Genomic DNA, 24,102 nt, shown 5'->3' with positions numbered 1-24,102 from the left:
TTGTGGGCTATAATTATTTTTAAAATTACAGGTTTTATTCAAATTTGTAATCTTAAAAAATCTGCACTTTCCTCTAGCTTCAGATTTCTGCATTTTACAGATGCTTCTTAATAATGATAACTACTAATAGTAAAAGCTACCATGTGATTACCTATTATCTACCCAGCACCATCATGAAATTTTTTTACATATATCAACTAATATAATCTGCATGGTTACTCTGTGAAATTTCTTCTATTAACTTCCTTTAACAGGAGAGGTAACTGAAGTTCTGTAGCTTTTGAGAATTTGCGTAAGTTCCAAAGAAATAAAAATAACAGAACTAGAATTTGATTTAGGTGTTCAATTTCTCTCTGTTGATATTCTACTCTATGCCACCTATATGACATATAGTAAGTGCTCAGCAAATATTAACTGAATCGATGAATAAAATTATACCATACTTTTAAAAAATCAGTTTCTAAAAAGAGAACAGAGTCTGAAAAAAAATGAGTTTAGGAATCATATCTCAGTGCCCTTGTACACTGTGCTTGTGACACGAAACTTGTGAGGTGGGAACTTCCCTTAGCTGTTAAATATTTAGAATCTTCATAACACAAGTGCCACAGAGAATTTTATTGTAGGCCTGAAAGAGCCCAGGGGATAAAGACCTAATGTGGAAGCCAACACATTAACATCTGTAAATTTGGCCATGATCTCTCAACAGAAAGAATGCTTTGCCAGGACAAAGAGAAAAGTCATTTGCCACAAATAGAAATCTACCAGTGTGACATACTGGGCCAGAGAGATGTTCTAAAAGCCAGCTAGAAAATCCAGAACACTTTTATAGAACAAAATAGATTTTGGTATTTTCCCTGCCATTCCAAGGTTTTCCTATAATTTTTTTTTTTTTTTTACTTAAAATTTCCAGTCAGAAACAATTTAAAGAGTGGAAAAGGCTACGTCTTTTTCTCAAGAATATTGTTCTTCAGAGAAACACCACTTTCTTTGATTTATAATGCTCTCATCTGTGTTTGGCCACTAGCTGTGGCTAAATCTAGAAGCTCTGCTTCTGAATGTGCTGTATCCCACCCAGCAGATGTTCTTGAATCTGAGCCTGTGTGTTCATGGCTTTGGACAAACCTAGAGTCTAGTACTGCCAAATTATAGGTAGGCAAGATCTGGTTTACTTAGACAAGAAAATCACTTACACTCAGAACTTTGCTGGGTTGAGAGCCACTGGTTGCAATATTAATATTTAGGTCTCTCTTGCTTCTCTGCTGTGAGTCATGCTCAATTTAAAAATCACTAGAACCCTGAAATCCATTGATTTCTAGGTTTTCTAAGGTGAACCAGCATCCTTTTAATCTTTCACTCAAATACATTGCATTAGCAAGTTCTTTCACATCTTCTTTTCACATACACTTTAAAGGGACACACTTCTCATCTCAGCTGTTTCAATTTTTCCCAACTACGATCTTTTCTCTTTTTGTCTACTTTAATATTCCCAAAGTGACCACCTGGTGTTCATTCCTGCCTCCCTCAAGTCATCTTCAATATATTTGCAAGAGTTATCTCTTATTACATAAATGTGATCATATGGAACCAAGTACCCTTTAATGACTTCTGTCATTTGCCTCCAAACTCATTACTATGACCTACATCTTCTCCTTTGTTGGAGCCTGTTTCATGAGAATAGAGACTATATCTGTCTTGTTCATCCTGAATTCTAAAACCTGAATTAATGAATGGGGTCAACCAAACTGGAATCCGGTCTTCTATAATAGCTGACCCATCACAAAATTAGTGAACTGGAATTCTGAACCCAACTCGGGAAACTCCTTTCCACATAAAACCCTGAGTGATATTATCCCTGCCCCACTTTTCTGGAATGAGAGGCAATAGGAGAGTTACTGAATGTAGTATCCACAGGGCATTTCAGGCCAGAGATAGGAACACAGACTGAAAGTGAATCAGCAAGCCATGTAGGAATAGACAATGGATAGAAAGGTAAGGAGACAATTAAAATGAAGAACAGACGGGAGTTTGGAAAGAATCTTTCAAAATCAGATGCTGCAGAATAAGACCTTGAGAAATTCCTGATTCTACTGGTAAAAGATCACAGATTCTCAACTAACACTCATGGCCTGACCTTGCTGGGAGTATCAGGGGCAGAGAGCACATAGATGTTAAGCCCATATCAGCTCTTAAAATGCACACAATTCACTTTAAGATGTGCTTACTTGTTTCCTTACTCACTCACTTATTCATTCATTCACTTATAATACATTTGTTCAGAATATGAGAATACTCACTGGAAATATTAACTTACAATGAAATATAGCTTATTTCAAAGCTCCCGGCTGCCCATTGATAGCAAGTCAGATTAGTTTTCCACTTCACCACTCAAGCCATGTCTTTCTGTCTCTAGAGATTTCCAAATTTTACCTGGGTATTTGCTATTTATTAGAGCTCCCTTAGCAAACACATTAGTCTCAATCTTTTTAGTCTTGAAGAGTGACTATAAACCTTAAGGATGGGCACACTTCACCATAACTGGTATGTCTCCCATGGAATTATGCCCAGATGTGGGCACTTGGTACTTGATAAGTATTTGATAAAATATTTCAAAACTGTGATTGGTTAGAAGGGTCATCATTATCTCCAGATTCGAACCACAATTGAGTTATTCCTCTTATTATCTCATTTATTTAGACACATAGAAAGATATCTCTCAGCAGCTTCAGACATTTTTGGTATCTGTCTGTCACCAGAACCCATCCGTGTCCTTTCTCAGCTGGATCCTAAAATAACTTTCTAGCCCACTGTGTCCCACTGCTGGATTTCTTTTCCTTTCTTTTCTTTTATTTCTTTTTTCTTTTTTTTTTTTTCTTGTACCAGGCATTGAACCCAGGGACATTTATCCACTGATCCACACCCCCAGCCTGTCCATTTTTTTGTTTTGGTTTGGTGTTGGGGGAGGCAAGGTGGGTTTGTTGTTTTTTGTTTGTCTTTGGTTTTGAGAGAGGGTCTTGCTAAGTACACACCTACCCCACAGCACCCAGCATGGATTTTTATTTATAACATTTGGGTTGCCAGCTGCCTTGAATCCTTTAATGTAACAAATCTAGAAAATTCTCAAAAATCAAAAGTAAATCAATTTTAAATATATACCCACAAATGCTTATTCATATAGGCAATATTAATGAACTAAATAACATAGTCAAGTTTATTTACTCCCTTCATTTTAAAAGAAACACATTAAAATTGGAAATTTTGACAGAGAAAGGAAAATTCTCATAATGCCAGCTTCCCAGTAAACTTTTCAGTGTGTAAATCTATTTTTTTTAACCTACTCACTTTGGAGCCTACCTTATTCTTTTCCTACTTTAAATCAAAATTAATCATAAAACACTCATCAGTTACCTGCGGAAAATTATACCAGGAATATTTTAAGTTGTTGTATATCCTTAAAATAAGCCCTTTTAATATTTCTTGGGCATTCTATGAGCCAACTGTGTCATTCAACCATTACTATTACTGTAGCCACCAATCCATGTGTGGAGGCAGCAATGCAGACATCAGTTCATTTTATTTTGGTTTGTGTAACTGGCTGTTGTTAGATCACACATACCTAAAGCACATGGCTTCCCAGGGGGTGGTCAGAAAAGGCACATCAATCTCAGGAAGCAAAAGGAGGAGGACAGACAAGGCAGGATGAAAGGAACTCTCCAGTGGAGTCCTCTTCAGGTTCAATTGCTTTTGCAGCTTTTCTCTACCTCTTTGTACAGAGTTGGAAATGTGACATTTTAAAGTTAGTTTTTATAGAAACAAATGTCAGGAGAGGTGAGTCATCCTAATATCTCTAAAAATAAACCCAGGTTGTCAAAGAAATCAAAACTTTGCCCTCGAGCTTAGCCGGTGAGAGAGCAAGAGTCTTTCCACCCGTGTGCAGCTGTGCAAGGTAATCCCAGAAGCTGGGGGCAGCATGAGGCTGGAGAAGCTAAAAATACGAAGGAAAAGGAATTCGGGATTAGGGCTTTACTTAACAGAAAAATGACCCTCAGGAAATGCACTATAGTGAAGAGAGAAATTGTTTCCCTATTTCAGATGAGGACCATAATAGGCCTCCTAAGGGCATATTCTCCATTGGTCAGATGTGGAATGTCGATTTAGCAGCCTAGAGTGTTAACATGTGATAATGAGCATCTATAGTGATCTGAGTTTAGAGGGGAAAAAAATAAATCTCCAAAATGTTCAGTAGGATATTCAGAATCCTGGGCTGTGCCCCATGTGTACCCTAATGTAAATATGCCAAGGTCAAAGGGAAATAGAAATTGAGTTCCAACTTTATAGAGTCTGGAAAGCCATTTATGTTAGGTTTCCAGTCACATTTCTTTCCTGTAGCCCTCTCTCCAATTTCAACAGTGATCGCTGTGACTATTCTCCCTTGGTTTTCCTGTCCACTCCTTCCCACTGAGTAGCAGCAGGGTATGCAGAAGGACAGAAAAGTCCACAAGTGAAAGGAGACCTCTTTGTGCCATCCTGGTATTCCAGCCATGCGATACATTTCTAGGCACAGTTACTATCATCCTGGATAGACTTCCAAAGATATTCTAAAATTATATGAAAGCATAAATGAATTTAAATACTTATGCATATATATCATTTTAATGAAAACTTTCAGATACAGTTATGCGCCACATAACAACATGTCAGTGACATTTTAGTCAATGATGGTTACATACAAGACCATGGCCCATTAGATTTATTGGCTAGTGATATCATAACTGTCTTAGCTTATATATGTATACTCTATGATGTTTGCAAAAAGGACGAAATTGTCTAACAATTCATTTCTCAACATGTGTTCTTGTCATGAAACACATGAGTTCACATATGTCACACATTTCAATGTTGAATAAGTTTTACAGCAAACACCCATATGGGCACTACTTAGATTCTACCATTAGCATTTCATTGCACTTGCTTTATCATTTATTTACCTATATTTTTATGTACATCCCCTGGTAGAGACTGAATATTGGATGTCCCCTAAAATCCCATGTATTAAAGTACTGATCACCAGGGTGGGGCTAAGAAGAGGTAGTGGAAGCTTTCAGAAATAGGGCTTAATCCTTAGGTCATACAGGGAAAGGCCTTGAAGAGTACTGTGGAATCCTGGCCCCTTCCTTGCTCTATTTTTCTTCCTGGTGTTGAAGTAAGCAATTCTGTTCCAACATTCGTTCCTGCAATGATCAGCTGCCTCACCTACAGGCCCAAAAGCAACGGGGCTAGCCGATCACAGACTGGAACCTCCAAAATTGTGAGTCAAGATAATCTTTTTTTCTTTATAAATTGATCAGTAGGTTGTTGTTGTTATTGTTGTTGTGGTTTGTTTGTTTTTTGTATTTATGGAAAGCTGAGTAACATATCCCCTTATCCAGCAATCTTATTTTCATGAATTCAAATTATACTCATTGTTATACAACTTCCTAGATATTTTACTATGTATATCATTAACTAGAGCTCTATATTTGTTTAGATTTTCTTTTGCTATAAACTTGAAATGCAAAAGTTTTAACTTTCTTCCAATCCATGACTTTTCTGTAGCTCATTTATTTATTGAGGTCTTTAATTTCTATCAGCAACGCTTTGTATCTTTTCACATATTTTACAATTTTTATGCATATCACATTTTCTGATGTTATTCATACAGCACCTTACTCAACGGAGAACAATTGAATGCTTTTCTTCTAAGTTTAGGAACCAAACAATTCTACAGAGTATCAGAAGTTCTATCCACAGGAGAGGGAAAGGTGTCAAAATAAAAAACGAAGATGTAAAATCACCTCTATTTGCAGATGACATAAACTTACATATAGGAAACTCTAAAGATTCTACCAAAAGAAGAAAAAGAAAAAGAAAAAACAGGTTAGAAAAACTGTTGGAACTAAGAAATTAAAAAAAAAAAGTTGCAGGATGCAAAATCAACAATCAAAAATTAACTGTGTTTTTATACACTAACAATGAACAATCCAAAAAGGAACAAACATAATTTCATTTAAAATTGGCACAAAGGAGAAAATACTGAAGGTGACAAACTTGTACAAAGAAAATTGCAAAATATCATTGAAATGTATTAAAGAAAACATAAATAAATGGAAATCATTTGCATTCAGAGTTGGGAGAGTTCATATTGTTAAACTGTCAATACCAACCATAGACTCTCGATCAAAATCCTAATGTTTTTTAAAAGCAAAACTATAAAATTAATTCTTAGACTCATAGACTCCCAAGGGACCTTGAACAGTCAAATGATCTTGAGAAGGAAAAAACAGAGTTGGAATCTCACTTGCTGACTTCAAAACTTACTGCCAACTGGATGCAGTATCACAGACCTGTAATCTCAGTGGCTCAGGAGGCTGAGGCAGGAGGATCAGGAGTTCAAAGACAGCCTTAGCAATGGTGAGGTTCTAAGCAACTCAGTGAGATCCTCTCTCTAAATAAAATACAAAATAGGGCTGGGAATGTGCTTAGTAGTCAAGTGCCCCTGAGTTCAATCCCTGGTACCAAAAAAAAAAAAAAAAAAAAATCTTCCCAGTAGCGGTCAATGCAGGGGTACTAAAGGAGAGATAAGCATGAAGACAAATAGGACAGAATAGAGAGTTCACAAAGAAACACTGGCATATATAATCAAACAGTTTTCCACAGAGTTCCTAGAACATACAATGTAAGAAAAACAGTCTCTTTAGAAAAATGGTTTTGGGTAAACTGTATGTTAAAAACCACAAAGAAAAATAAAATGAGACCTTTATTTTATACCATATACAAAAATTAACTCAGCGTGGATTGAATACATAAATATAAGAGTAAAAACTAAAAATGGGAGTTCATAACCCACTTGAATCAAAGTGTGAAATATGATATATCAAGAACTATGTAATGTTTTGAACAACCAACAATAAAAAATTTAAAAAAAAGTAAAAACTATAAAACTTTTAGAAGAAAACGTAGTAAAAAAAAAAAAAAAGCTGGTGACCCTGGATTTGGCACTGATTTCATGGGTATGACACCAACAGCAGAGGCAACAAAAGAAAATATAAATAAATAGTAATACATCAAAAACAAAAAAATGTCCATGCTTTAAGGGAAAAAATCAACAGAGTAAAAGGCAACCCAAAGAAGGGGAGAAACTATTTTCAAGTCCTATATCTGACAAAGAATGAATATCTATAATACATTTTTAAAAGTCCTACATTTCAACATCAGAGAAACAAACAAATTTTTTTAAAAAAAAATGGAATTAAGAAGACATTTTTTCCATTTATCAAGTGGCCAATAAACAAATGAAAAGATGTTCAATGTCAGTAATCATTAGGGAAATACATAGCAACACTTTAATGAGATATCACTTTATATCCGCTTACATGGCTACTAACAAAAACAAATGAACAAAAGAAAGTGGCAAGTGTTGGCAAGAATGTGGAGAAATAGCACATTAGTGGTAGGATTATAAAATGGGGCAGCTACTATGGAAAACAATGCAGAGATTCCTCAACAAATTAGAAATAGAATTACCATATGATCAAGAAATTGTACTTCTGGGTATATACTCAAAAGAATTGAAATCAAGAACTCAAATAGATATTTTAGACATGTCTTTATAACATCTGTACACAGTAGACACAAGACACAAGGTGGAAGCTACACAACCATCCATCAGTGAATGAAAGGATAAACAAAATTATACATATATATATATATATATATATATATATATATATATATATTATTCAGACTTAGAAAGGAAGAGAATTCTGATACATGCTACACTATGTATGAATTTTAAAGGCATGATGGCCAACTAAATAAGCCAGATACAAAAGGACAAACATTGTATGATTCTGGTTTTGTGAGGTACCTAGAAGAGTTAAAATCATAAAGATAGAATGGTGGTTAGTAGAAGTGATCTTAGTCACATATAGGTTCTCTATTACAATGCCTAACAAATAGTTGGTGAGCAATAACTATTTGTTGAAATGTTTGTTCATTCAACTCTACTCTTACCTGTGTTGGCCTACCAGGAAGGAGTCAAGTATCCAGGTTGGACTAAATTGCACATTAAAGTGTTTATGGGTAGTAGAAGAAGTCGGTGATTGGTGAGAGCTATGAAACTGCCTGAGGTTGAGTTAATTTGGGAAGAGCATTTAATTGCTCTTCAGTGAAAACTTCCACTTAGAACTGGAGCACCTCCTCTTCTTCCTGAGCTGACCCTTGGAAATGGCTCTAGGTTACCCATGCCAATCTAGCAGTAATAGCCAACCCAGTGACTTCTTTGCACTAGTTGCAAAGTAAAATATTCTGGGCCCATGCTAGGGATTTTAGTCAGAGATCAGAGAAAAGAATAAACTTCTGTATTCCAATACCCACTATCAGATCACCTCAGAGTCATATTAAAAAAAAAAAAAAACTGTCCTGGTAGTTATCTTAGGCCAATTATATTTAACAGAGTTTATATGAGCAAAGACTATTCATGAATGAAGAAGCATTCTAAACAGAAAAGGGTTCAGAGAACTCTTCAGAACAGGCAATGAGCTTTTTTATAGGCTGGACACTGGAAGTAAAGTACAAAAATAGCTTGATTGGTTCCAGCTAGGCCTTTGCCTCACTTGGAGGTCATTTGATCAATTGGCTGCCTATCATTGGCTGCAGTTCAGCTATTGATGATTGGCTTAGTCATAGGAACCCAAAGTACAAAGACATCCTCAGGCCAATGATTTCCTGCTTATTTAATTTAAAATCCTGAGTGTCCTATCCTGTAGACAAATACTGATTAATTTGTGGTCTTTAAAAAATAAGCCTCTTTAAAAATGATTAAATATATTATTCACCATCTGCCACACTGTCAAATTGCTGTGAATTGGTGAAGAACTTATAGAATGTTGTTGAGACAAACATGCTGAAAACAAAACTTTCTATCTTAGCTTCAGACATGACATGGATCATGGTGTGGTCAGAAACATAATTATTTTGACTTTAAGATACATTAAATAACAGGTCAAATACCAAGTAACTTTTTTTTCTGAAAATCTGATCTAGTTGGTTTTATTTTTAATTTTCTTTAATTACTTAAAAATAGGAATAAATATCAGATGATTGATGGCCATGTGTCTCCCAGAAAGAGATTTAATTTAGAATTTTTCTACTAAGGTACCCAAAGAACTTTATAATATGATCAAAATGTCCTATCAAATGCCATTTTGCAAGGAATAGGGACATCTTTCAGTGGAAAATAGATGAGTGAGAGGCAAAAGATCTCTATTAGATTATAAAACAAATTAGAAGTAGACACTTTAAAGGAGAAAAAAAGGTTATCATATTCTCAAATGGAACATGCTTTATGTGACTTAAGAGTGCTGAACAGGCTTCTTCTGTTGCAAATTCTCCTTTATTTCAGTTTTTATTGTACCTAAATTCTGCCAATTAGAGATTCATTTTAGATAACAATTTAGAATGAAATAAGAAATAACTCTGGGAGTCTGAGGCTATTCATTGTTTGCATATTTGTATGACTTAGTTAAAGCATATTTATCTCTTTTTTTTATTTTCCTAAAGGAGCTGAACTGCGTTGAAGAAAGTGATAGTGGGTGATGGGAGAGGCGTGGAGAGGAGAAAGATAATTGGAAAAGATCAGTGCATTTATCTGGTTTCCCCCACTCTAAGGAAATGATCTGAATCCTGTCTCCATATTTGCTCTGCCAAGAGAGCTATTTAAAAATGAAACAAAACAAACCCAAACATACAAAGATCAATGCTGATCCCTCCTTCCCCCAGGGAACAATTATATCAGAATGTTTAACAACTGAGTCTGAGAAATACTCTTTCCTCCTGACAGCCAGGTCATACCCCATGCCAACTGCATTAGAGTATCTGGAGCAAGGGAACTAAGCATTAGTATTTTTATAAAGATTCCCAGATAATTCCAGGACAGCCAATTTAGGAACCATTGCTATTGGGCTTTCATCAGAATAACCTACAGTACTTATTAAAACAAAATTATTAGGCTCAACCTCCAGAGTACCTAATTTGGCTGGGCTGGGATAGGTAGGGCCCAATAATTTGCATTTTTACAAGTCTTGAAGCTGATAATTCCAAGTGTGAGAATTAGTGCATAGGATCTTTTTGGAAAATTGTTAGTCTTTAAGTGCCAAAAGTAAAGTTATGCATACGCTGTGCAGCAATGTCTTTCCTCATATGTTCCTTACAGAAATTCATATTTTTATGTACTGTGAGAAGCTGTTTCTTAACAGTATTATTTTTATGGTGCATTATAATTATACATAATAGCAAGATTCATTATGCCACACACATTCATACATACACATAAGTTTATAGATCTCAGGTCTAGTACCTTCCCTTGACATCCCTTCCTCCCTTCCTTGAGCCACTTGTTCTTCTACTCTACTGATATCCCTTCTATCATCACTGTCATCATCATCATCATCATCATCATAATTAGTTTTAGCAATATTATTTTTAATGACTGCAAACTAGAAACAATCTAAATACCCACCAGTTACAGGGTGAAAAAAATTACAGCATGTTCAGACAGAAATAGCATACAGTGATAATAATAGATAAACAGATTAACATAAAACACAATGATTCCTTAAAACACAATATTGAACAGAAAAGTCCAGACACATACACAAAACACACATGACTTCATTTATATAAGTTTCAAATAAAATAGGTAATATTCAACTATACTGTTTAGGAACTCATATTGAAAAGTTAAAATTGCAAAGAAAATCAAGTTATTGCCTTAGTATGGATAGCAGTTTTCTTTCAGGGGTGAGAACACATTTTTACTGAGAAAAGCCTCAGGTAATTAGAGCATCCCATGTCTTTACCTGGGTGATTGTTACATAGGTCTTTTCTTTACAATAATTTAAACATACTTTTGGTTTAGGTGCTTTTCTACATATCTACAATATTTTATACCAAAAATCGAATGTAAACATAATTAGGAAGTCTATATCATAGAGAAAATTATATAGAATCAAAACTCACTTCAAATGTGAAGCAGAATGAATCTCAGTTACCTATAGTAAGGGAAATTTTGTTTGAATTCAGTTCAAATATCTAAATAGAGAACATTACAATTGTTTTGTTTGGAAAATTGAAAGAAAACTATCTTTTTTTTTTAAAGAGAGAGTGAGAGAGAGAGAGAGATAATTTTTTAATATTTATTTTTTAGTTTTCGGCGGACACAACATCTTTGTTTGTATGTGGTGCTGAGGATCGAACCTGGGCCGCACGCATGCCAGGCGAGCGCGCTACCATTTGTGCCACATCCCCAACCCCCAGAAAGAAAACTATCTTGAAGAATTTTTGTCTTTTGGGAAAAATTTAACAGCTGAGGCCTTATTATGAGGTATTCTGGTTTATATTTGTTGTCCATGTATAATTATTAATAGTATCCTCTCATTCTCAAGGTGTCCACATTTGGACAATAAATGATGAGTATATATTTATTTTGGCCTCCTTTTAAAAGGCATCTGAAACATTAGAAAAATATATTTTCCATAATGAATTTTAGTCTATAAAATAAGAATTTCCAACTGGGTAAATGCAAAATGGCTTGTTCCATACATATAAGGTCTTGGAAAATGTTATGCACTTCCAAAGCCATAGCATTTCTTTTGTATTACAAACTTTTTCTTTCTCCTTACTTATAGAAGGTTTTGACTAAATGTTTCCACTGAAATTAATCACTTTGTCTAATTACAACTATCCTGCCAAAAATCAAGCTGATTTCTTAATAGAAACAGTGAAAAAAAGGCTATTCACTTGTTCCAAGACCCCAACATTAATGACTAACTCTGCAATATCTGCAGTACCACCTGCTTTTAAATCTAAATGGCATTTTCAGAAGTTGCTGTATTAATCAGTGAAAATTGAACTCATCCGAGAGAAGAGCAAAAAGACTAAAAAGGAATTAGGGAAGGAAATAAAAAGGAATAAAGTCCAGGCATAAAAAGCAATAAAAACCTGGGCTAAGTTTTTTCTTACTCAAACTTTATAAGTCAAATCTCCAAGTACAAACCTGAGAACATCAAAGTGTTCCCACATAGTCACATCCTCCTCTTCTCCAACCCACTCTTGGAAAGGAAAAAGCTAAAACCTTCAGATCAGATTGAAATAACTCAGCAAAATTTATTAATACTCGCCTAATTCTTAGGCCCTCAGGATAAACTCCCATTGACGTCAGCAGGAGATTTCTTTTGCAGACAGTTATAAATTCATCTCAATATGTTTCAATTGGGTTATTTAGAGCCCTGCCATTTTAGGATGGAACTTTAAAGGCCTTACCTACCACTGCTAAGAAATTGGCCTAGAGAGGCTGAACTTCAGATATAATGGCTCCCTCCTGGCTGTGAAGGATGATGTTTGAATTTTGTATCTGCAATGGGGACACTGGATCAAGGGTTTGCCTGATTCAGGAAGCTGCTCTTCTGTGGCTATTGTCAATATAAGATTTCGAGCACTGGCCAATAGAAATGATGCTTCCAACTAAGGAGCTAACTTTCCATTCATATTCATTCCAGCTGTGTTTGCACACACAGACTGACTTGAGGACGGGGAGCTCATTAACTTCAGACATAGAATTTTTTTTACAAAATAACATATCAGCATAGGATCAAGAGGCAAGGAACTAAAGTCCATTTAAGCTATCTTATGTTAAGGGAATTTACTTTAGGATAACACAGGCAATTTCTCAGGTATTTAAGGATAAGAAGTGAAATAGAGCCAAGTCGCATGGGGACTAACACTAGAACAGAAAAATCAACTTACAAGATCATTCTCTCTGTATGTCTAAAGCATGCCACATTCTCTGCTTTTATTTTCTCTTGTTTGGCTTCACGTCATTCCACATTCTGCTACTTGCCCTAATATTTTAATTTTCAATTCAATTGTCCACTATCAACTATTAGTCCTTTGTCTCCCAGTGCAACTTCTCAAGAGAAAGAATGTAATTAGTTCAACCTGATTCTTCTTGCACTATTTCATTTCATATTGGCATCAACGCTAGCTCCAGACCGCAGTGCGGAGCTGCTACCTTCAAGCATGTGTGTGGAATGGTTCCTTATAGAAAAGTTCAAGTACACAGTTGTGTCTTCACAAAATGTCTACGGTTAAGAGTTTATACAAATTGCCAGGTGTGGTGGCACATGTCTGTAATCTCAGCTTCTTGGGAGATTGAGGTAGGGGGAGGGCAAATTAGAAGCGAGCCTGGACAATTTAGCAAGGCCCTGTCTTAAAATAGAAAAATTTAAATGACTGGGGATGGATCTTAGAGGTTGAACACATAGCCCTCCAAGACAGACACACAAAGTTTATATGAATTATTTAAAAGTACTGTTCCCAGGTGGACCTGTGTACAGATGCCCAAAGCGCTAGCTCTTCCCTTTTTGTCTTCTGGGTCATATAAAATTTAGGAAATAGATAATTGACAAGTAACAATAACAATCATCATTTTGAATTACAATGAGAGTTTTCAGTCTCCTACAATGGAAATGTATTCTTTTAAATGAATGATATTTCTAAAATCCAATCCTTTCTCTTTGAAAGAGACCTGAGGTCGAAAACTGCTTCATTCTAGTAATGAAGTTTGATATATTTTCAACATGCTTTTGTTTAACAGCCCCCAAATCTAAAGTGGAGAGTTGCTTATACTATTACATTAATAGCAAGAATGTATTTGGACTTTGCCAGGAAATGCCAATATTTCCTAAATGTGATACATTTAGATTCTACTGAGCATCCAAGAATACATTTTAAGAGCAATTGGAGTAAAGAGAATCTCAAACAATTTTTGGTTGCACCAGTTTTCTAAAGTTTTGCTTCTATCTTTTAGCTAATTTTTCCCTCCAAATTTATACTAGTTAGTATATCTTCTCTTAGAAGTAAAACAAATATTATTTGTTTTAATCCCTTAAAAGTGAGTTTTTGCAAAAATTATATATTCAACTTCTGCTTACTGCTGAAGGATTAAAAAGTGCACATCTGACCTATTTCCAGGAAAAAAAAACTATTTATAATTTGTTTTCTTGACAATTTTAATAGGCAAAATATGAATAGGTGGTTTGTAAAAATGGACTTCTTTAATATATAGAATTTAATGTATATAATTCTTCTTTAAATTTTTTAGACATTTTAAGATTTAATTATTACCTATTAGTAATAGCCATGAAGTTTAGTTTAGTCATTTTTTAAAATATTTTAAACAATTTTATTTGGCTTGAAAAGCTTGTGATTGTAGAGGAGGAGGGAAACTACAAGATTTTTTTTTCAATAATATATCCTGCAAGGAGATGTTACCTCTGGCTAATCTCTGCTAACTCAATTTTTGGTATGGAAGTAGTTAGCCTTCTAATGGTAACTGTGTCCATGGTGTATCTCCTGGCTATGTGGTACCACCATACCTGTCGCCTGTTGAATATCTGTGGCAGGTAACACTAAAAGAAATGTCACCTGCTAAATGTGGAAATATTTTTAAGTGAGAAACAAGTTGGTTATTCACTAACTTGTTTCTTCAAGTATTCCATCAATTAAGCAAGTATTTCTTTAACAAGTGTATTTTGAATATCTACCATGTACCAAATACTCAGCTATGGCTAGGGTAAAGAAGTAAACAAAAAATATATGGTCCCTACTTAAGCTCAATGGGAAGATAGTTACATGGGTAATTTTCCTGTGAAGGTTATACTGCACTATGAGAGATTACAGGAAGTAGTCGTAATTGAGAATAGGGTAAAGGAATGTATTTATGTGGATATAACATTTACTCAAAGAAATTAATTTTACTTAGAAGCAAAGAAGGAGAAAGTGCAAAAGGCAGGCAGGTAGGCTAACTGTGAAATGGGAAGAAGAATTTTATATTTAAGGGACCAAAAGGTCATAGTGCTTCACAGGCAGAAAGTACTAAGAAAAGTGTCTCAAAATAAGACCTGTGTCAACAAGGGCCACAGTAGTCTATTATAACAGTGTGGAGCTTGTACAATGGAAAGCAATCCATGTATTCTGAGTCAGTGGTGACATAATCTTATTTCTTTTCTAAGTAATGTTGGAATGGAATGGAAAGGATCAGAGTTCAAAATTAGATGTGTAGTAAAGTGACTTTAGAGTGGAAGCAGGGGAAATAAGGAAAGTGGATTGGTTCAAGATACCTTAAGCAGATGTGTTCAATCTATCAGTAAACCATATTGATTAAGGGTGTCGAGGTAATAGGAGCAAATCCCACAATTTGAGAATATGTACTTGGGTGGATTTGGGTGCCATTCTCTGAAACTGGGGAAGATTGAAGAAAGTAGTTACTATCGACTAAATTCTGTCCTCCCCTCAAAATAATACATTGAATTCCTAAGCCCTCCATGTAACTGCATTTGGAAACAAGGCCTGTGAGAAGGCTGTTAAGGTTAAATGAAGGCCTAATGTTGGAGCCCTAATCCAATAGGGCTGTTGTCAATAGAAGAGGGGACACCAGAACTTAATCTCTCTGTTATATAAGAACACAGCATGAAGGTGACTATCTGAAAGTCAGGAAAAGACCAAAATGAAGCCAAATTGGTCAAATCTTGATCTTGGCCTTCTAGTCTTCAGAACCGTGAGAAATAAATCTCTGCTGTTTAAGCCACTCTGTCTGTGGTATTTTGTAATGTCATCCCTGGCTGACTAATACAGAGAGACTTCAGAGGATGCCTGTAGTTTGAGATGGATGTAGACTAATTGACATACAGCTGTCCCCCTCCTCCATGAAGTCTGCAGTAGAAGACTCCAATGGATGCCTAAAACTACAGATGGTACCAAGCACTCTATATGCTAGGAGTTTCCCAATTTGTACATGCTTATGATAAAGTTTAATTTGTAACTTAGGCACATCAGAAATTAATAACAATAGTTTACAGTAGATCTTAGCAACCTCAGCATACAATTTTTTTTTTTTTTTTTTTACTTATTGAGAACTTTCACCTTTTCATTTAAAGCATCTTGTATCTTCTCTCTGGCATACCCAAATTGCCACCATAACTCCTCTTGGGCTCTGAGGCTACTTTTTTTTTTTTTAAGAGAGAGAGAGAGAGAGAGAGAGAAAGAGAGAAAAGTTTTAATATTTATTTTTTAGTTTTCAGTGGACACAACATCTTTATTTTATTTTTATGTGGTGTTGAGGATCGAACCCAGCACCCTGCGCATGCCAGGTGAGCGCGTTACCAATTGAGCCACATCCCCAGCCCATGAGGCTATTTTTAAGAAACATGTTACTTGAACACAGACACTGTGATACTATGACAGTTGATCTGATAACCATGCCATCCACTGAATGCCCAAAAGGCAGGTAGTGTATATTGCTTGGTCACACTGGACAAAGGGATGATTCACATCCTGAGAAGGAGAGAGTAGGAAGATAAAAAAAATTCATCACACCACTCAGAATACTGCATAATTTAAGACTCATGAATTGTTTATTTTTGGAATGTTCCAATTAATTTTTCTGGTTGTGGTTGACCAAAAGTAACAAAAACCACAGACCGTAAAATTGTTGATAAGCCAGGATTACTATAATGGGTCCTGAGCTCAGAATGAAGTGTATCTTCAAAATGCAAATGAGATCTAGTTATTAGCATTTAAAAAATATTTGAAGCCATAAGTGAATGAGGTAATCTAAAAGTGTATATATAAAGTGCAAAGACAAATTCCTAAAGACCCTTACACAGAATCCAGTACAGGAGGAATAGACAGCCAAATAAATGAAGGAGAGAGGAAGGTTGGAGATTTGTTACAAGGAGTTTGTAATGTTCAGGAAGCCAGAGAAGAAAGTATTGAAAAAGAAAAGTGCTCATCTCAAATATGCTAAAAATTAGCATAAGAATAGAAAAGAGGAGGAAGAAGCTTCTAGTCAATTTGATGATACAAAAGTCATTAGTGACCCACAGGACCACAGGAGAAGTTTTTGTGCAATATTATGGTGGAATCGATATTCGATTGAGCCAAAGAGTGAATCAAAGGTAAAGGAATGGAGGCATCTTTTATAGTCGTGTGTGTGTGTGTGTGTGTGTGTGTGTGTGTTTTGTCTAAGGTAGGAAGCAGAACAATAGGAAGGTAATTGAATTTAATGTGTGCTAATGACTCCCTGGGGTAGATCAGTTCTAGGATGAGTCACATTAGTTGCTTCTTAGACAACTAATATACCTCTATAAATAGGATTCTAGAAATCATAACAAATTCACTTTCACCACTTGTGGAAAAATTCTCTTTAAAAGTAAAATTCATTTAAGTTTCTGTTTCTAGAATGCACTTCATAGCACTGGTAAAAATTGTCTATGCTTCCATTTCTTTAAAAGTGAAACAATTTGATATCCTTTCTACAGTCCTTCCAGGAATAAGCTGTGTGGCCTTCAAACCTGTTACTTCTAGACTCTTGGAGCAGGTTATCTGCCTCTCTAGACCTCTGTATCTTGACAGCACAGAATTCCAGATTATTTATAATTTTTATTTTAGTTGTAGATGAACACAACACCTTTATTTTTTTATTTATTTTTTATGTGGTGCTGATGATTGAACCCAATGCTTCACATGTGCGAGGCAAGCACTCTGCCACTGAGCCACAATCCCAGCCCCTGAACCTATAATTTTTAAAATTGGTTTCTTCATTATTTAACACTATTGAAAGCAACAGTCTTTGGTGACAATTTTTCTTTCTTTGTTTTTGCAGATAAAAGAATGGAATCTTCATAAATGGCTCATTGACCACTTAATTACTTAATCCATGTCACATTTCTGGACTCCAGAGGAATCACATTCTGTAAAGTCTACGGAAGAGCACTGATGAAAGACCAAACCAAGGCCTCCTAAAAATTTAGAAATGAATACTGGTTTCTTCCCCAGAGTTACCACTTCACTGTAGTACCAAATAAATATTAGATGGTTCTGTCCAAAGAAAACATAACCCAAGACACATATAATTTTGAATTTTTGATTAGGTAACTTTTATTCACTTGTTTGGTCTTTTTGTCACTATTATTGAGATAAAATTCACACATCATAGAATTCACCAGTTTGAAGTACAATTTAATGGTTGTTAGTATATTCACAAAATTGTGAAACCATCACCACACTCAATTTTAGAACATTTTTATCATCCCTAAAAGAAATCTATACCAACTAAGTCATTGTCCATTTACCTTTCCAACCTCTCGTCTAATAAATTAGCAATTGCTGACCTACTTTCTGTCTTTATGGGTTTTCCTATCCTAAATATTCCTTCTTGCTCTACTCTCATAGTCACATAATGCAGCCTTTTCAATTTAAGTACTTAGTTTTAGCACAATTCATTGGTAATTTATGAGTGTTGTGATGAGTAGCATCGGTTTATTGCCAAGTAATATTGCATTGTATTTATAGTTATTCATTCATCTGTTGATAAATATTTGGATTATTTCCTGTTTGAGTGATTATAGATAAAATTACCATAGACATGCTTGTACATGTTTTAATGTGAGCACAAATTTTAATTTATCTTATAAAAAATACCTACAGTAAAGTTGGTTGAGTCATAAAGGATCAAATTTAACTGCATAAAAAACTTATCACATTTAAAACAAAAGCCTCTGCCACATTTATATTCTCACCAATACTATCAGAGAGTTCCAGTCTCTTTGTATTGTTGCCAGTACATGGAATGGTCAGCTTTTGTTTGCTTGTAATTCTCATGGGTGTATGTCATAGTGTAGCCACATTTTTAAGCCACAAAAAATGAAATTAATTCAATAATACATTTTGTTTTACCCAACATACTCAAAAATCATATATTTCAACATGCACTCCTAAGTTAACACTTGGTCAAAACAAATGATTGGTTTTCTGTGGTACATACAGGACTTAGCCTAATAGTATTGAATTTAGGAGGGTCATGTCTCTTTTGAACAGTGCTCAGGCATAATTGTTTTTACTTTTTATTGAAGTTTATCAGTGTTGGAAAACTCTGTTGTGAGCACTGCTTCCAGCCCATAGAATCAGTTTATAATTCAAACAAAGAAATATGCTGAATTACTAAATGAATGGAACACGATATAAAGGGCATAACTGATACCTGTCCTGGGCAAACTAGGGCATATAGTTGCTTAGATGTGTTACCACTGTTTCAGATTGAATTGTGTCCCCCATAAACTTGTATCTTGAAGCCCTACCCTCCAATGTGACTAAAAGTAATTAAGGTTAAATGAGGTCATAAGGGTGGGACATCATAAAAATGGGGCCCTATTCCAATGGGACTGGTAATGTCCTTATAAGAAAAAGAAGAGATACAAGAGCTCTTTCTCTCTACATGTGATAGGCTACATAAGGTCACAATGAAAAAACAATTGTCTATAAACCAGGAGGTGATGCCTCACCAGAAACTAACCTTGACAGTACATTGATCTCAGACTTCTTTCTCTAGAACTGTGAAAAAACAAAGGTCTATGGTTTAAACAAAACAGTCTGTGGAATTCTGTTATGGCAGCCTGAGCTAAGATAACCATCAAATCAAAATCTTCATCTCTTTTTCTGCAGTCACAAATGAAATGAACAAACATGGATCAGGCCACTGTTGCTGACTGCTGCTTTGGCACATGCTAATTTCAGAGGGATATTACTAAAGTGGTTCTAGAATTCAAACCAAAACATCTTGAAGATTAGTTTCCCAGTCTGGTTTTGCCTAGTTAGTTCTCTTACAGGGGAAGAAGGGACAGGCATTATAAGATATCCTTAGGATAGAGTCATAGCTATTCAGTCCAAAACTAAGTTCACAACCTAGAAATTAGAAGGCAAAGAATGCAATGAACCAGTGGTAAATGGCTTGACTTTGTTCAAGTCAAAGATCATCTCTTTTGAAAGTGAAAAACCGTATGTTTCTACTTGGCTAATGACATCTAGTCTTCTCATATTTGTTTAGAGTTTTCTATATAGTAATCACCATATTCAGTAGAAGGAAATAAATTGAGCTAAATGTTAAGGTGCATGCATTTAACAGAATATCACAGTATTATTTAAAACAATATACTGATGTGGAAAACCATCCATCATAAATATATTTTTTAAAATAAATTTCTGACCAATTTGCGTAGTATTTAAAGTACTGTATGTAAATGTTAACAGAAAAATAAATATTATAAATATAAATGCACATATATAGAAAATTTCTGGTAACATAAATACAAATCTATTCGGATTACATTTAGAGAGTAGACTTGGGGATGGGAGTGAGTGAAAAGAGATTTAATTTCACTAAGTAGATTTTATAGTTGGTCTATAGAAGTGTAATAAATTCATAGTTTACTCACAAAGTAGATGAGTAAAAATAAATGAAATAAAGCATTCTATATGCTATAAAACGAATATAAAAAGGGCTAAATGAGACCACAAAGGGAATACTTGATTTTAATATGGAATTGTCAGAAATTACTTTTTAGGTGAAGTGATACAAGAGCTAAGTTTTTAAAACTGGGAAATAAGAAAGGAAGCAAGAAAGAAAAATATCAGGAAGAGAGAAATAGAACTATGAAACTCTGTAGAATGTTTGAGGATCCACACACACTTCTCTATACCAGCTCTAGTTAACTGAATATACAAATGAGGACAATGCACGGTGGTATGGCTCTGAGTAAAACTGATGAAGGAGGGAATAATAAGCTTATCTACCATTTAGTCTGTCATATTGAATGATATACGTTATGCAAATAACTTTTTCAAAACAGAGGACAGTGAGAAAATTAGACAAATTTTCAAGTAGGCGATATCAAATAGTACATCAAGGGTCAGCCATCAAAGACCTGGGAAAAGTTCTTAGTTGACCGTTCTGAAGTCCCTGGTTACCTCCATCTCAGTGTTTAGTGAGTTTAAAAGTGACAGGCATTTTGACCAATGATAAGGACAATACTGCAAGATGAGTGATCACCCTGGAAGCTCAGGTCTCTGATAGGTTGATTCACTGGATGAGAAGATCAAATTGCTTTTGCCCCACAAGTGGATGGAAAGTAGCTAACCCTTCTCAGCTCTTGAAGAAAACTCTGCACGGAGAGTTGCAGGAGAGAGGGTGGCCTTCAGCTAGAAGAACCTCTACACCTCATTGTGAATTGGCCTTTCATAGCTCCATGATATGCAGTGGAAGAGTCTTGGCCTTTGGGAAAGGGCCCAGGTGGTTAGAAGGTTGAAACTACCCTGGGTAAAAAGCCCTTGAATAAAATTGTTCTGTTTTGAGAGTTTTACAGCTATTTAAAAACCTCTCTCCTCTGAGATTTCTAGAGATGGACATCCAAATATATTCAAGTTTGGCTGTTTTAGAACTATTATTCCCAGTAAATGGATTCTGGTGACCTAATTCAAATGTTCCATTGAATTCATTTCTGTTTTAAAGGTTAAGAACTGGGCCTGGGCATTGGCATTAGGCCAACTTGGGCTCAAATCCTGGCTTTGCTACTTGGCTACATTACGGGATTTCTCCAAGCCTCCACTGCACTGACACAAATGAGGGAGAGGATGTGTATTACCTCTTGAGCGTTCTTTGGAGGCTCAATTGAGAGAGTGTATTAAAAGGCCTAAGCCTAATGCTATGCAGCAAGTGAGAACCTAAAAGGGAGGGGGGACAAGCTAGATTCTATTAAGAATAAATAAAATAAATAATAAAATAAATTCTTTTAAGAATTTGTTACTTCATACTTTTATTTGACAAATTATGCATTCAAATAAATTCAATATAATTTTTTTCAGATGACAATTACAGGAAATCCTGGGTTTTTAAAAAAATAGTATCCAAAATCCTTTGGGCTATAACACATTATTATTATTATTATTATTTAAAATACTAGTAACAAAAAAAATAGATATAGAAAATAATTTATTGTCTCTGACTATATTCAAGCTAGAGAATTTATGTATCATTTATTGTGCATATAAAAAGCATTTGAAACATTGCTGTGCGATGATTTATGTGTGATTTTTTTGTTCTGAGATTACTAGGTCTGCGTCTGATTTTTGGAACTACTGTTTACTAATTCTACACCCTTAAGCAAGATACTTAGTTACAAAAGATAAGCTATATTGAGCACTTGCTATATGCCATTGCATTTCTAACTTGATTCTTACAGGACTTCCCTGAAATAAGTACTTATACTTCCATTTTGTGAGGATTAAGTGAGGAAAGATAGGGAGGCAAATATCATTTGCCCAACATTACAAGTAAGATTTGAACCCAGGCCTGTGAGATTACAAAACCCACACTCTTCATCTCAGGCTGTATACTTCTGAGGATCTTAGCATTAAAATGAGGCAAAAGACTTACTTTGCAGATGTTTGATGAAGACTGGTGATAATGCATCTCATTTTCCCATGAATGTTCCATAAATGTTAGTGATTTTAAATGCTCATCTATACAACCCATAGTAATTTTAAATGAAAAAAAAAGAACTGATAATTTAGAATTTATAATATATTCATAGGTTTCCAAATTTACCTGGAAATAAATGCATAATGTAGATGGAATCAACACTAAAAAGCAACAAGAATGTTATATGCAGTGAAGCAAGAGGTTTTTAATAAGAGAGAAGCACCATTAGATATTATAAATAACAGACAACATCTAATGTTTAAATTGCTGCCTAATAGTAAATTTTACCCAAAACTTTTTCCTGTGTGGAATACAAAAGACCTGACAATTCAGTTAGAAATTTTAATTAACAAGATAATTGTGTCTTTTAAATTAAAAAAAAATTCAACAAAAACATCAAAATATATTTAAAATATATGTAATACTATATTTGTATTGTTCTTTATACTCCTTACATGACGTTTTTTAGTCAGGTTTTTTACTGCTGGGACTAAAAGACCTGACCAGAACAATTGTAGAGGAGGGAGAGTTTCTTTGGGGGCTCACGGTTCCAGAGGTCTCAATCCATAGACAGCTGACTCCACTCATCAGGGCTCAAGGTGAGGCTGAACATCATGGCCCAAGAGTGTAACAGAGGAAAGCCGCCCACATGATGATCAAGAAGCAGAGAGAGAGAGGTTCCACCCTCCAGAAACAAAATATATATCCCATAGCCACGCCCCCAATGAACCACTTCCTCCAGCCACACCCCACCTGCATCCAGTTATCACTCAGTTAATCCCATCAGGGATCAATTTGCTCATTAGGTTAAGGTTATAACCCAATCATTTCTCCTCCACACCTTCTTGCATTGTCTTACATGTGAGCTTTTGGGGGATACCTCACATCCAAACCATAACACATGAGTTCTTCTCAAACTGAAAATTTTATTCTTCTTGTTTTCCTCTTTATCATTACCAGTTCTATTCTAGGTGAATTCAGTGAACTCTTCATGAAAGTAAGAAACTGATAACATTTCCAAACACATTAAGTTGTGCTAAATGAGATGCAACTTGTCATATACATTTTAAATAGTAAATAACTAGTAACATTGATGGGTTTGTTTAACTGCAGAAATAGAAAAGAAATGACTTGATACATTTTATCAATGACTTGATGTATTTTACTTTTCACCAAAAGTGTTCAAAAACTGTGGTGATCGATGAACCATCCCCAAAACTCTATTAAGTCTTCGGTTCAATCAATGCTAAATTATCCAAACCGATGGAGAGGAACAGAAGAGCAGGACGTTGTGGAGTCCTGTGTATGTTGTGGCTGCTGCCTTCAGCCCTCCAGGAGCTGTCCTCTCATGTACTCACCAAACTCTCTGCCATGTCAAATGCTGTCCCTCCGTCCTACCACCAGCAGCCTGTGCCTCCCACAGAATCCCCAACAAATCTAATCCAAGTTTATGTCCTTCTGAAGGACTAAAATAAGCCCAGCCTCCACTCCCATGCAATTTTGGATTTAGTTTTCTCCATCAAACAAAGATGTTTGTCCTCCTTGATGGCCACTTACCACATTAATACCAGGGAACTTAGTTCTCAGTAAGAACCTCTATTCGCGAGACGGAACTGTGACCACCAGCAGAACAGGCCAGACCTGCAACCGATAGACAGAACAGGCCCAGTGGCCTGAGGAAGGGTAGAGCCGCC

The sequence above is a fragment of the Marmota marmota genome, unplaced genomic scaffold (genome assembly GCF_001458135.2).
Source record: "Marmota marmota marmota unplaced genomic scaffold, marMar, whole genome shotgun sequence".
In the NCBI taxonomy this organism is placed as follows: domain Eukaryota; kingdom Metazoa; phylum Chordata; class Mammalia; order Rodentia; family Sciuridae; genus Marmota; species Marmota marmota.
The sequence above is the reverse complement of the archived record's forward strand: the minus strand, read 5'-3'. Positions refer to the sequence as shown.